Source organism: Mustela putorius, unplaced genomic scaffold, assembly GCF_011764305.1.
Source record: "Mustela putorius furo isolate JIRA1106 unplaced genomic scaffold, ASM1176430v1.1 tig00003983_pilon_pilon_pilon, whole genome shotgun sequence".
NCBI classification, from domain to species: domain Eukaryota; kingdom Metazoa; phylum Chordata; class Mammalia; order Carnivora; family Mustelidae; genus Mustela; species Mustela putorius.
In genome coordinates, this window is record NW_025422123.1 from 19,085,748 (window position 1) to 19,092,471 (window position 6,724).

The window sequence follows — 6,724 nt, forward strand, 5'->3', positions numbered from 1 at the left end:
CAACCAGGGAATAAAAGAAGTAAAGTTCATGGAGATAAGTATGAAAATACAATGGTCCAAAACCTTTGCAATGCAGCAAAAATGGTTCTAAGAGCAAGGTTATAACAATATAAGCCAGTTACCCTGAAGAAGCAAGAAAAATCTCAAATAAACAACCTAACTTTTATCTAAAGGAGCTAGACAAAGAAGAACAAACAAAACACAAAACAAAAAGAAGGAAGGAAATAATAAAGATTAGAGGAGAAATAAATGATATAGAAATGAAAAAACCCAACAAGACAGATGAAACCCAGAGCCAGTTCTTTGGAAAAATATCAGTAAGACTGATAAACCTCTAACCAAATTCATCAAGAAAAAAAAAAAGAGAAAGGACTCAAATAAATAAAATCACAAATGAGAGAAGAGAAATAACAAAACCAACACACAGAAAAACAAGCAATTATAAGAAAATACTATGAAAAAGTAAATGCCAACAAATTGGACAACCTAGACAAAAATAGATAAATTCCTAGAAATATATAAATTACCAGAAATGAAACAGGAAGAAACAGAACATTTGAACAGAATGACAATTAGGAAAGAAATTGAATCAGTAACCAAAAAACTCCCAACATCAACAACACAAGAAATAACAGGTGTTGACAAGATATGGAGAAAAACCAACACTTGTGCACTGTTAGTGGGAATGCAAATTGGTACAGCCACTCTGGAAAAGAGTATGGAGTTTCCTCAAAAAGTTAAAAATAGAACCATGATCTAGCAATTGCATAACCAGGTATTTACCCAAAGAATACAGAAGTATGGTAACCTGGGTGGCTCAGTCATTAGGCGTCTGCCTTCGGATCAGGGTCCTGGGATCAAGCCCACATTGGGATCCCTGCTCTGCAGGAAGCCTGCTTCTCCCTCTCCCTCTGCTGTGTTCCCTCTCTCACTGTGTCTCTGTCAAATAAATAAATAAAATATTAAAAAAAATACAAAAATATTAATTCAAAGGGGTATATACACACCCTGGTATGTACAGCAGTATAATCTACAATTGCCAAATTATGGAAACAGCCCGTATGTCCATAGACTAATGAATGGATAAAGAAGATCTGACATGCGCACACACACACACACACACACACACACACAAATATTAGTTAGCTATAAACTTAAATCTTGATATCTGGAACAAAATGGATAAAATCTTGATATCTGGAACAAAATGGATAAAATCTTGATATCTGGAACAAAATGGATGGAGTAGAGAGTATACTAGCTAAGCAAAATAAGTCAGAGAAAGACAAATTCTGTATGATTTCACTCACATGTGGAATTTGACAGAGCAAACAAGCAAAGGGAGAAAGAGACAAACCAATAAACAGACCGTAACTACAGAAAACAAACTGATGGTTACCAAAGGGAGGTAAGTGGGTTAAATAGGTGACAGGGATTAAAAGGTACACTTGTAATGAGCACTGGGTGATATATGGAATTGTTGAATCACTATACTGTGCACATGAAGCTAATAGAACACTGTATGTTAACTAATGGGAATTAATATAAAAACTTTGAAAATTAAAAAAAAAAAGTTTCCCAAATAAAATATACAGACAGTAGTTTATTACCACTAAACCAGCCTTATAAGAACTGTGAAAGAAGGGGTGCCTGGGTGGCTCAGCGGGTTAAAGCCTCTGCCTTTGGCTCAGGTCATGATCCCAGGGATCATGGGATCGAGCCCCACATCGGGCGCTCTGCTCAGCAGGGAGCCTGCTCCCTCCTCTCTCTCTGCCTGCTTGTGATCTCTGTCAAATAAATAAAATCTTAAAAAAAAAAAAAAAAGAAAGAAATGTGAAAGAAGGGGCGCCTGGGTGGCTCAGTGGATTAAAGCCTCTGCTTTCAGCTCAGGTTATGATCCCAGGGTTCTAGGATCGAGCCCCGCATGGGGCTCTCTGCTTGGTGGGGAGCCTGCTTCCTCCTCTTTCTCTGCCTGCTCCTCTGCCTACTTGTGATCTCTCTCTGTCAAATAAATATATAAAATCTTAAAAAAAAAAAAAAAGAAGAAATGTGAAAGAAACTTCTTTAAGTGGAAAAGAAATGTCCATTAAGACATAAGAGGGGGACCTGGGTGGCTTAGTCAGTTAAGCAGCTGCCTTCTGCTCAGGTCATGATCCCAGGGTCCTGAGATCAAGCCCTGGTTGGGCTCCCTGTTCATCAGGAAGACTGCTTCTCTCTCTCCCTCTGCCTGCCCTCTGCCTGCTTATGCTTTATCTCTCTCTCTCTGTCAAATAAATAAATAAATAAATAAATAACTTCAAAAAAGATCAGAAAAACATGAACAAGAAGATGTAAAATATGATAGCATATATATAAAATTTGGAGAGGAGAGTGAAAAAGGGAAGAGAAAGGGAAAAATTTTTCTTTCCTAATTAATAAATTTTTTTGAATATGTTTGAACTTAAATAACCAACAAATTAATATGAACGGTTATTTACTTAGGATGGTATATATGAACCTCATGGTAACGACAGACCCAAAACCTATGGTGGATACACAAAAAATAAAGACAAAGCCAAACAAAACACTACAAATAATCACAAAGAGAACAAGAGAAGATATACAAAAACAACCAGAAAACAAATTTTAAAAGTGGCAATTACCACATATCAATCAATAATTACTTTAAATGTAAATGGCATAAATACTAAAATGAAAAGAGAGAGTGGTGGAATGAACAAAAAAAAAAACAATATCCATCTAATATGATGCCTATGAAAAGACTTGTATCAGACCTAAAGACCCATATGGACTGAAAGGGAAAGGATGGAGAAACATTCACCATACAAATGGAAGTGACAAAAAAGCCATAGCAATATTTACATCACCCATAATAGACTTAAAAATAAAAACTATAACAAGAGACAAAGGAGGACATTACATAAAGGAATCAATCCAACAAGAGGATATAACAATTGTAAATATCTACTCACCCAACACTGGAACACCTAAATACATGAAACAAATATTAATGGACATTAAGAGAAAGTGACAGTAAGATGATAATAGTAGGGGACTTTAACACTCTACTTACATCAATGGATCATCCCAACAGCAAATTAATAAGGGAAGAGTGTCTCTGAATGGCACATTGGACCAGATGAACAGATACATACAGAACATCCTATCCAAAACCAACAGAATACACATTCTTTTCAAGTACACATGGAATATTCTCTAGAATAAATCACATAGTAGGCCATAAAATAAGCCTCAGCAAATTTAGAAGACTGAACTCATATGCATCTTTTCTGTCTACAATAGTATGAAACTAGAAATCAATCACAAGAAAAAAAAAAACTGGGAAAAAACCATAAGCACAAGGAGACTAGACAACATGACACTAAAATTCCAAGGTGTCAGTGAAGCAATCAAAGAAGAAATTTAAAAAAAGATACATGGTGACAAATGAAAATGAAAATGTATAGTCCAAAACCTCTGGGACACAAAGAAAGCAGTTCTGAGAGAAGTATACAGTAATACTGGACTATCTCAAGGAACAAGATAAACCTTAAACAATCTAACCATATGCCTAAAGGTCCTAGGAAAAGAAGACCAAACAAACATCAAGGTAAGTAGAAGAAAGGAAATAATAAAGATTAGAGCTGAAATAAATGACGTACATACTAAAAAAAACCCAAAAAACAAAAAACAAAACAAAACAATAGAAAAGACAAAATTGACCAATCCTTAGCCAGACCAAACAAAAAAGAGAACAGACCCAAAATGAAACAAGATGGGATTGGGAGGAAGACAAACCAGAAGAGACTCTTAATCTCACAAAACAAACTAAGGGTTGCTGGGGCAGTGGTAGGATAGGTTGGGTTATGGACATTGGGGACAGTATGTGCTATGGTGAGTGCTGTGAAGTTTGTAAGCCTGATGATTCACAGACCTGAACCCCTGAGGCAAATAAACATTACATGTTAATAAAAATAATTTTTTGAAGAAGAGAACAGACCCAGATAAAAATCAGAAATGAGAGAGGAAAAGTAATAATCGACTCCAGAAAATACAAAGGATTATGAGAATATTATGAAAAATTATATGCCAACAAACTGGACAACCTAGAAAAAATGAATTTAACTCCTAGAAACATACAATCTTCCAAAACTAAACCAAGAATAAAAAATCTGAGTAGACCAACTGCAAGTAACAAAACTGAATCAGTAATCAAAAAACTACCAAAAGGGGCACCTGGGGGGGCTCATTTGTTGAGTGTCTGCCTTCAGCTAGGGTCATGATCCCAGGGTCCTGGGATCAAGCCCTGCATCGGGTTCCCCACTAAGTGGGAAGCCTGCTTCTCCCTCTGCCCTTCCCCTGCTTGTGTTCTCTCTCTGTGTCTCTCCCTGTCAAATAAATAAAATCTTAAAAGAAGAAACTACCAAAAATAAAGTCCAGGAATAGATGGATTCACAAGTGAATTCTACCAGATATTTATAGAAGAGTTAATACCTATTCTTCTCAAACTATTCAGAGGGGAAAAAATAAAAGAGGAAGGAAAGCTCCCAAATACCTTCTACAAGGACATTATTACCCTGATACCAAAACCAAAGACATCAACACAAAAAGCACCCCCCCACATACACACTCATACTACAGACCAATATCTCTGATAGACATAGATACAAAAATCCTCAACAAAATATTAGGAAGGGGCACCTGGGTGGCTCATTCAGTTAAGCGGCTGCCTTTGGCTCAGGTTCTGATCCCAGCTAGGGTACTGGGATTGAGCCCCACATCAGGTTCCCTGCTCCACAGGAAGCCTGTTTCTCCCTCTCCCACTCCCCCTGTTTGTGTTCCTTCTCTCGCTGTTTCTCTGTCAAATAAATAAATAAAATCTTAAAAAAAATTAGGAAACCACATATAGCAATACATTAAAAAGATGATTCACCATGATCAGATGGGATTTATTCCTAGAATGCAATATTTGCAAATCAATCAATGACATATACTATATCAACAAAATCAAGAATAAAAACCATATGCTCATCTCAACAGATGCAGAAAAAGTATTTGACAAGATTCAAAATCCATTCACAATAAAAATTCTCTAATAAATGAGATCTGAGGGAACATATCTCAACCTAATAAAGGCCATACATGAAATACCCACAGCTAACATCATCCTCGATGGAGGAAAACTGAGAGCTTTCTCTCTAAGATCAGGAACAAGACAAGGATACCCACTTTCACCATTTTTATTACATAGTACTAGAAGTCCTAGCCACAGCAATCAGATAAGAAATAAGAGACATCCATGTTGGTAAGCTGTCACTACTCAGATGACAGGATACTATACATAGAAAATCCTAAAGATTTCAGCAAATAAGACAAAACAAAACAAAACTACTAGAAGTAATTAAAAACCTTAATAAAGTGGCAAGATACAAAACTAATGCAGAGAAATCAGTAGCATTTCTATACATTAACAAAATCATAGAGAGAAGTTTAAAAACACCATCATTTATAATTGCACCAGAAAGAATAAAATACCTAGGAATAAACTTACCCAAAGAGGTGAAAGATCTGTACTCTGAAAACTGTGAAACACTAATGAAAAAAAAATTGAAGACTACACAAACAAATGGAAATATATTCTATGCTCATGGTTTGGAAAAATTAATACGGCCAGTGTTTACATTACCCAAAGCAATATACAGATCCAAGGCAATCTCTATCAAAATACCAACATTTCTTGCAAAGCTAGAATAAATATTCTGAAAACTGATATGGAACCATAGAAGATTTTGTATAGCCAAAGCACTCCTGAGAAAGAAGGACAAAGCTGGAGGCAGCACAACTCCAGATTTCAAGATATACTACAAAGCTGCAGTAACCAAAACAATATGATATGGCACAAAAATAAGACACAAAGATCAACAGAACAGGACAGAGTCCCAGATATAAACCTACAGATATATGGTAAATTAATCTATGACACAAAAGGCAAGAATATATAATGGGGAAAAAACAGTCTTTTCAATAAATAGTACTTGGACAACTGGACAGCTACATGTAAAAAACAAAAAGAAGCTAGACAACTTTCACACCGTATACAAAAATAAACTCAAAATGGATTAGAGACCTAAAACAGAAATACCATATGAGCCAATAATTCCACTATTGGGCTTACCCAGGGAAAATGAGGAACACTTACTCAAAAAGATATACGCAACCTATGTTTATTGCAATATTATTTACAACAGGCAAAACATGAAAGCACCTTGGGGCACCTGGGTGGTTTAGCCAGTTAAGAGTCTGCCTTTGGCTTAGGTCATGATCCTGGAGTTCTGGGATTAAGCGCCACAGTAGGTTTCCTGCTCAGCAGGGAGTCTGCTTCTCCCTGTCCCTCTGTCCCTCCCCCTGCTCCTTCTTTCTCGCTCTCTCATGCTCTCAAATAAATAAGTAAATCTTTAAAAGAAAAAAAAAAAGACATGGAAGCAACCTAAGTATCCACCAATAGATGAATAGAAAGGAAAATGTGGTATATATACACAAAGGAATATTACAAAGCCATAAAAAAGGATGAGATTGTGTCATTTGAGTCAACATGGGCAGTCCTAGAGGCTATTATGCTAAGTGAAATAAGTCAGACTAAGAAAGACAAAGACCATGATTCCACCCATATGTAGAATCTAAAAAACAAGATCTACAAAAAGCTAAATAAGAATTATAAATACAT